This window comes from Elaeis guineensis, chromosome 12 (assembly GCF_000442705.2).
Source record: "Elaeis guineensis isolate ETL-2024a chromosome 12, EG11, whole genome shotgun sequence".
Lineage (NCBI taxonomy): Eukaryota > Viridiplantae > Streptophyta > Magnoliopsida > Arecales > Arecaceae > Elaeis > Elaeis guineensis.
In genome coordinates this window covers 18965777-18974925 of record NC_026004.2, presented here as the reverse complement: position 1 = coordinate 18974925, position 9149 = coordinate 18965777, and the positions used below count along the sequence as shown (strand labels likewise).

General features: G+C 39.1%; 1 pseudogene; it reads right to left on the bottom strand.

The window, feature by feature from the left end:
* Nucleotides 1-215: 215 nt before the first annotated feature.
* LOC105033500 (uncharacterized) lies at nucleotides 216-8242 on the bottom strand (annotated as a pseudogene).
* Between the last annotated feature and the right edge of the window lie 907 nt (nucleotides 8243-9149).

The window sequence follows — 9149 nt, the reverse complement described above, 5'->3', positions numbered from 1 at the left end:
ACTTTTGACCCTACCAATTATCTCTCTCGCTTCAGTCAATTTTTTTACAATATCTCCTGTATGCATTCGTTCTTCGGCTAATTTGTTGGAACATTGTAGCCCAACGTTGATCACTGAAATTAAGCATTCTAGTATCTTGTATTGTTTAGACCTTTGTTGTATGTCATGGACAATCCCATACTCTTCCTTTCGTATCAACTGCGGATCTATGATGTTCATAATTTGAGTAGGAAAGGCCGTCTCAACGAATTGATGGAGATCTAGGCTTTCATTAAAGATTTCATCAGTGGGTCTCTTTCCCGTAAACATCTCCAAGAGAAGTATTCCATAGCTGTACACATCTCCCCGAGTTGATATTTCGCTTCCCAAACCGTACTCTGAGATTCATTTTCAAACAAGGTTATGTGTTTGTACAAACACTATGTCAAAAACATAATTAACCATTGAAGATAATGTTTCGCTTGGAAAACAAAACAAAGAAATGGATCATGCCTCCGTGCCACCCAAAGATTATATTAGAAAGCATAAATGCAAATCATAAGGTGGAAATATGTTGTAATATAATCAATGAGCCAGATTATTTATCGTGCGAGTAGATGACATGAAGATATATCGAAAATGATCAAACTCAAACTTGAGAACCGGGAGTCCACACAATAGAAGCTTAATATGAATGGGACAATCATGAGTTAAATAAGAGTTGCACAGAGATTTTCAACTACATACAATTTGCAAATGGAGAATGATGTATTAGATTCAATTACGAATAATGTTCAAACTATGGCAATGTTGCTTATATTTCTTCGTACCGGTCAGCTTTCTTCCTGTCTTTAGCTTCTCACTATTAGTAGAAAAGTAGAAAATGACAAGTAGAAAAATTGTGTGGAGTCTCACCGGGGCAATATATCCAACTGATCCTTTAATTGCCACCAAGCTTGCAGATATGGAGAATAAGTTAGTAGATTCAGAGAGAAACTTTGCCAGCCCAAAGTCACTCACACGGGCAGTCATGTCATCATCCAGAAGAATGTTGCTCGGCTTGAGATCACGATGCACAGTTGGCACTGGGCTGTGATGATGAAGGTAATCCAGTGCAGAAGCCACATCTATGCTCACTCTCTGTTCTAAATTCAAAATCCTCATCGAGAATCGCTCATTCAGTTTTGGATGCAACCATTGTTCCAAGCTTCCATTCTCCATAAATTCAAGAACCAATGCTTTGAAATCATTACCTCTAAAATCAACACCAGAGCATGCAGTTATGATTTTGACCAGGTTCCGATGACGGATGCTCCTCAAGGTCTCACATTCAGCTATGAAACTCCTTGAAGCCCCCTGCTGCCGAAGGTTCAGTATCTTTATGGCAACCATCTTTTCGTCATCCCACTCCATGACCCCTTTATATACAGAACCAAAACTCCCAACACCAATCAGATTTGCTGAAGAAAACCCATCAGTTGCTTTGACCAATTCGGCATAGGAGACTCTAATAAGTTATGTTCCCATGGTAGCCATGGATGGATGTCTCTTTCTTGATTTTTGGGTCCAGTAAGGTAAAATGAAGAAGAGAATCAGAGTCAAACCTAGAACTCCACTGGCAACTGTGATGATCACTGCCGAGATAGCAGCTCTGTGTTTTGTCCCATGTGGTTGGGCAGAGGAACAGGGTGGTAGGTGCAGTTCAGGGATGCCACCGCAGATCTTTGGATTCCCAATGAGTGAAAATGCACTCATATTTGCAAAGACCCCGTCTGACGGAACCTCGCCTTCAAAGCTGTTGAAAGAGAGATTCAGAAATTGGACCGAGTGAAATATTTGGAGATATCCTGGTATACGCCCCGATAGGTTGTTGCTTGACAGGTCCAAAAATTGAAGGCCTTTTGGATTGCCCAATGATGTCGGGATGACCCCTTCAAAAAAATTACCACTCATATTGTCACGCCCCGAACCCAACACCGGGTCGGATACATGATGGCCGCACACTCCTTAGAGCAAGCCTTAAAGAATATGCAAGACCAAAATAAATCATTACAATCTTAACATCCATAACAATTCATTTCAACAATAATTCGTAAAACCTTGCATAATTACAATTTAAATTTCTTCAATTCTCTGATCAGATACTATGACATTTTTATTTATCCTTCTGCTCACCTATAAATCCAGGCCATAGCCAATCATAAGCATCATGTAACTTTGAGAAGAAAAAGAAAGATGAAGGGGTATCAGCTTTACAGCCCAGTAAGAATTCCCATATCACACTGATATAGTAATATAATCTGAAAATAAGGATAAACAATAAAATATAAAATCTCATGTTCAATGTCCAGAATAATGCAAATATCCATAAATTTTCTGTCTTGTTAAAATAAATACATCATCATATGTTAACAGGTGAAACACTTTTGTTCAACAATTGTTTCATGCCTTATCTTTCATTTCTCTTTTCATAATCACATAATTTTTAACATTTTCTTTCTGGCTCTGGACTATCCAAGTCTATACCTCAGTCATCATCCGGATCGAATCCACTTAAAAAGTCTTTCAAGACTGTCCCAGGATGAGCTCCTGGCCGGCTGTCCCATGTACGAAAGCCCGTGAGAGGCTATCCCAGGCATAAGCTCCTGGCGGGCTGTCCCAGGCATGAGCTCCTGACCGGCTGATCCACCTGTAAGCCAGTGGGGGCTGTCCCAAGCATAAGCTCCTGACGGGCTGTTCCACATGAAAAGACTAGTCCATACCATATATCTCTTTCTTTTCATTTAATCATTATGTGTTGATTTCATCAAATCAATTCCGACTTGCATTATGATCAATTCAGATATGTATAATCATGCCATCAATCTCTGATACATATATATATTGACATAACATTCTCATGCTCAAAATCAAATAACAGTATCTCAGGTATAATAAATTCATCGATTTCAAATCCGACGATGCAAAACCAACGATGCAAGACCAACAATAAAATAGCATATATATAATAGTGATCATGTACAGGGATTCTTACCTTTACCGATGACTGATCCAAGCACAGAAATCAATGTTCTTCTTTGATTTATGAATTTGTTTAACAAAATATTCCACTCGATATCATTTGCAGACAATCATCTCTTCGTAACCCTGATCAAATATAAAGATCATATATAGAGAAAATTACCAATAATCGATCCTAATAACACAGATCGAGGACCTCTCTTAGGATTAACCAAAATTAGGACTTGTCTATGTATCTGGATCCTCCACTGATCCATAAGACTTCTAGAGAGAGAAAATTTATGAAGAGAGAGAAAATTTTAGAGAGAGAAAATAGAGAGAGAAAGTGGAGAGAGAAATTTTCGTATCCTTCCGATGAGGCACTCATGATCGAGATCATTAGAGGTCCTATCAGGGTGACTCAATATGAATCAAGTGTTACAAATTTAGAATAGGATCGAACTGGGATCAGATCTACTGCACGAATTTCGAAGCAATCTCAATTCATCATATTTTTAATTCAAATATATCTTAGGGTCTGTGATGCAATCAGAGAGAGAGTAGAAAGATTCTAGAGAGATAAAATCCACAAAAAAAGAGAAAGATTTAGAGAGAGAATCTAGATAGAAAATCTAGAGAGAGAATTGTAGAGAGAGAAGGTAGAGAGAAGAGAGGAAAGAGAGAGAAATTTTTTCTCTCTTCTTCTTCTTTTTTATTTTATTTTATTTTTATTTTTCTATTTCTCTTTTTCTTTTTTTTTTCTTTTCTTTTTCTTTTTCCTTTTTCTTTTCTTTTCTTTTCTTCTTCTTCTTTCTTCTTTTCTTTCCTTCCTGCGGCCTCCCTTGGCTGAAACAGGGGAAGACCGTGAGGTCCCCCCCCGGTGGCTCGGGCTCCGACGGCTTGGTCGGAGATCCGGCAACAACGACTGACCACATGAAGCCGGTCGGCGATGGGGTTCAGCCGGTGGATTTTTTTTTTCAATTATTTGAGAAGAGAGAAGAAACCACTTCTTCTCTTCTCCTCGTCCAAAACAGGGGACCCAATCCCCCTCATACCCTCTCCCCCACACGCAACCAAGGTAGGCTGACTCCCGCTTCCCCTGGCAGCTCCCGGCAGTGGCGAACACACTACCCTGGCGACAGCCCCAATGGCAGCTATTGCCGATGGCATGCGGGGGAAACAAAAACAGAACAGGGATGACCCTGTTCTTCTTAAATTCGGCGGCTTGCCGTCACTCTCCGGTGAAGAAAAGACAACCAAAAAGAAGAAAGAGGAGGGAAAGAGCTTACCTTGCTCCGGCAGCCGAGAAGAACTCCGGCGATCCTTTCTTCCTGTTCAAAGAACTCGCAGAAAAAATCTTGAAAAAATCCCTCTAAACTCTTAATAATCTCTCAAAATCCCATGATAAAGACCTAAAGGGAGGGAAAGAGGGTCTTTATAGAGGAGGTTTCCTACCCTAGTCGGACTCCTCGAGTCCGATTTCGTCAGAAACGGAGAGGAAGAAGACTCCGGTTAGGAGTCTTCCTCCTCTGTTATTTTTTTTTTTAAATCTGGGTTATTACACATATCAAGGTCTACAAGGACCACGCATTTGCCAATGCCATCAGGGATTGCACCGTACAATCTATTCTCAGAAATATCGAGGTTATTGACATTTGTTAGGTTGCCAATTTCAGAAGGTAGGAGCCCATGTAATGCATTGTGTGATAAGTATAGGCCCAAGGATAGACAAGGCAGGCTAAGAATCTCAATGGGTATAGTGCCTGTAAGCTGATTGTCAGAGAGAGCGAGAAACTGCAAGTTCTTGCAGTTTCCAAGTTGGGTTGGAATGCTTCCACTCAATTTGTTTCCTTGCAGATCGAGCCAATTCAATTGACTAATGTTTCCGAGTGAAGGTGGAATTCGGCCGAGGAAATTGTTGTGAGACATATTCAGTACATGCAGTGCATTAAGATTTCCAAGAGAGACAGGAATATTACCTGTGAGAAGGTTTGAACTCATGCCAAGTACCATCAGGTTTTTCAGGTTCCCTATATTTGAATGAAGGCTTCCAGATATCTGGTTATTGGAAAAAGCAAGGACCTGGATTTCTGTGGAGAGGTTGGATATTGAATTGGGTAAGACACCAGCAAGATTATTGTTGTCGATAAGTAGGATAGTCAATTTGCTGCAGTTGGTTAGAGCAGTGAGGAAGCTCCAATCGTTGGCCTCCTTGGCTGCTAGTTGGTTCCCATCAAGGGACAAGACTGGCAGGTTCTGTAAGTTTTCAAGGGTACAAGGGATTTTTCCATGGAGATTGTTCATTTGGAACTGAATGAGAGCCCAGAAGCATTGGATAATGAAGAAGGGATAAGTCCGATGAACTGATTGAAGGCCATGTCGAGCCAACTGAGGTGGGGAAGAGTGCTGCCTATGTGAGATGGGATAGTGTAACATCCCGGACCAGGATCAAGCCCAAAACCCAAACAAACAAAAAAAAAAAATAATAATAATAATAAAAGAGAAAGAGAAAAATAAAAATAAAATAAAATAAAAAGAAGAAGAAGAGAGAAAAATTTTCTCTCTCCTTTCTCTTCCTTTTTCCTCTCTCCTCTCTCTACCTTCTCTTTCTATATTTTCTCTCTCTAGATTCTCTCTCTAGACCTTTCTCTCTCTTTATGAATTTTGTCTCTCTAGAGTCTTTCTCATTCTTTGATTACATCACAGACCCTAGGATAAATTTGAAATAAAAATATGATGATTTGAGATTGCTCCGAAATTCGTGCGGTAGATCTGATCCCAGCCGATCCTATTTGAAATTGTAACACTTGATTCATATTAAGTCACCCTGATAGGACCTCTGATGGTCTTGACCATGATTGCCTCATCGGAAGAGTACGAAGATTTCTCTCTCCACTTTCTCTCTCTACTTTCTCTCTCTAAAATTTTCTCTCTCTTCATGTATTTTCTCTCTCTAAAAGTCTTATGGATCAGTGGAGGATCTAGATACTTAGATAAATCCTAATTTTGATTAATCCTAAGACAAGTCCTCAATCTGTGTTATTAGGATCGATTATCGGTAATTTTCTCCATATATGATCTTTATACTTGATCAGGATTATGAAGAGATGATTGCTTGCAAATGATATCGAGTGAAATATTTTGTTAAAGAATTCATAAATCAAAGAAAAATATTGATTTTTGTGCTTGGATCAGTCACCGGTAAAGGTAAGAATCTCTGTACATGATCATCATTATATATGTTATTTTATCGTTGGTTTTATCTCATTGGTTTTGCATCGTTGGATTTGAGATCGATAAATTTGTTATATCTGAGATATTGTTATTTATTTATGTGATTTTGAGCATGAGTATGCTATATCAATAAAATGTATCAGCGATTGATGACATGATTATATGGGTATGGCATATTTATTACATTGCAAAAATTTGAATTGATTAATGAAGTCAAATATTATAATTTTATGAAAATAAAAAGAAAGAAAAATATGGTTTGGACTGGCCTTGTCATGTGGAATAGCTTGCCAGGAGCTTATGCCTGGGACAGCCCCCACAGGCTTATGTGTGGAAGAATATGATCCGAGAAAGATCATGAAGAATCTGATCTGAGAAAGATCATGAATGATTTGATTCGAAAAAGATCATGGCCACTTTGATCCGAGAAAGATTATAAATATTTCGATCCGAGGAAGATCACAGAAATCGATCCGAATAAAAGATCGTCGCATGATCCTGGTAGTCCAAAGCCAAAGTCAAAGCTAAAGCTAAAGCCAAAAAGAAAGGATTAAAGATGATGTGATAATAGAAGAAAATAGAAAGATAAGACATGAAACAATCGTTGAATAAAATTGTTTCACTTATTTAACATATGATGATGCATCTCTTTTGATAAAACAGATAATCTATAAATATTTGCAGTATTCTGGATAGTGAACATCGACTTTTACGTGTTATTGTCTATCATTATTTTCAGATTATATTATTATATTGGTGTGATATGGAAATTCTTACTGGGCTGTAAAGCTCACACCCCTTCATTTTCTTTTTCTTCTCAGAGTTACAAGATGTCCATGGTTGGCTATGGTATAGATTTGTCAGTGAGCGGATGCATAGAAGAGTACCGTTGATATCTGATCAGAGGATTGAAGGAATGTTAATTGTAATAATGCAAGTTTTATGAATTATTATTGAAATTAAATATTATGGTTGATAAGATTGTAATGATTTATTTTGGCCTTGCATATTCTTTAGGGCTTGTTCTATGGAGTGTGCGGCCATCACGTATCCGATCTGGGTGTTGGGTTCGGGGCGTGACAGATAGTCCCTCTGAGATTATTATGTCCCACACTCAAAGCCTTGATACTTGAGAGATTGTATTGACAGGAAGGAATCATGCTTGATAACTGATCTAATGCTACAGCGAGGACAATAAGAGAGGGTAGACGGCACAAGGAAGATGGAATGGCTCCCGACAGGGTGTTCGCTGCAAGACGAATATTGGTGGCAGAGGACAGGTTCCCTAACCAAGGAGGGATGCCGCCTGTAATCCTGTTGCTGGACAGGCGGAGGTAGTCCAAAGAGGACAGGTTGGTGAAAGAAGTTGGGATGCCTCCTGTAAGATCATTCCATCCGATGTCCAAGACAATGAGCTGAGGAAGTGATCCCAACTCATGTGGCACTTGTCCGTTTAGAAGGTTCTTATGTACGTCAAGTGTAATTACCTGTCTGCAATTTCCAAGACTGGATGGAATTTGTCCTTCCAGAGAATTCAGGCTTAGATTGAGATATCGCAGCCGATGCACAAGGCCAAGCTCTTGTGGAATGTATCCGTTGAGTTTGTTTTCTTGGAGATGAGTCTTCGGAGGAATGTGAGGTTGGCTATGGATGGTGATATGGTGCCAGTTAGGCCAAGAGAGGGTAAGTCCAGAGCAATGACCCGCTGAGGCTGCCGACTGCCACATGTGACACCTTTCCACTGGCAGAAATGAAGCGACTTGTTGTCCCAGGAGGACAGAGCCCCATATGGATCATCATATATATTAGACTTGAATGAAATGAGAGCCAAGTGGTCACTCCCGCTTCTGCTGTTATTCCCCATCAAGGGGATTGCACTGCTGGTGATTGCAGGGAATTGGGGAGATGGGAGCAAAATATGACATAAGAGTAGAAGGGTGGCATGCATGAGAGAGGACCACCAAGATGCCCTCTTTGAGTTGCAGAGACAACCCATGTACGCTAGGAAGTTGAGAGGAAAACAATGAACAAGATATCTTGGGGGAAGCTTGATTTGGATGACCTTCTAAGAGCTAGCATGCAGACTTTATAATAGGATTTCTTGGCCAGCTGATGTCTGGAGGAGTCTCTATTTAGTCAGGCTTAGCGTGGTTGGTGGGTCTCTAAAAAAGAAACTGAGGAAAGATGAATGAAATTACGTGCCAGCTGGCATTCTAGCGGAAGGAATTTCTGCCGCACATCCATGCACAATAATTGAGCGTGAATGATGGAAGAACTAAAGAAAGAAGCAGCAGTCTTGTCCTATAATTGCATCGCATGCATCCTTTCAAACTTGAAGTTTTTAATGTCTCAAATACTTGGACGCAAGAAACATTTCAAGATAATAACTTTCTCACATTTTATACCACCAAATCACGATGCATTTATAATTACATATTTGCTTCTAACATTAATTTGAAAATTGATTATCAAGTCTATATAATAATCAGCAATCATTTTTATAAACTTAAACATAATTATTCATTATATGTATATCAATAAACATATGCGTAGACATGGAAGATACAGATGTGTTTTCGTGTCTGATTTTAGATGATTCCTGTGTTGGATTTTTGTTTTTCTAGAACACCTGACATCTGCCACCTATCTCATGTCCAGATTACATTAACCAAATGCTCGGTTAATAGAAATCTCATTCTTGTTTTAAGAAATTCAGAAATCTCATTCAAAGAATTCGATCCCATATGGTGAGTTTGTAATGCTAGTGCTGAGTATTTCTTTGAGCGATAAGGGACGGCACAAGACATTATTTTCAGGCACAAGTCTTTTCTTTTCTTTTCTTTCTTCTTCTTGTCCTTCTTTTTTTTTTTTTTTTTTTTTTGGTAGCAAAGAGAAGCTTCATTTATATTGCACTGAAAGATACATGGAAGTAACAA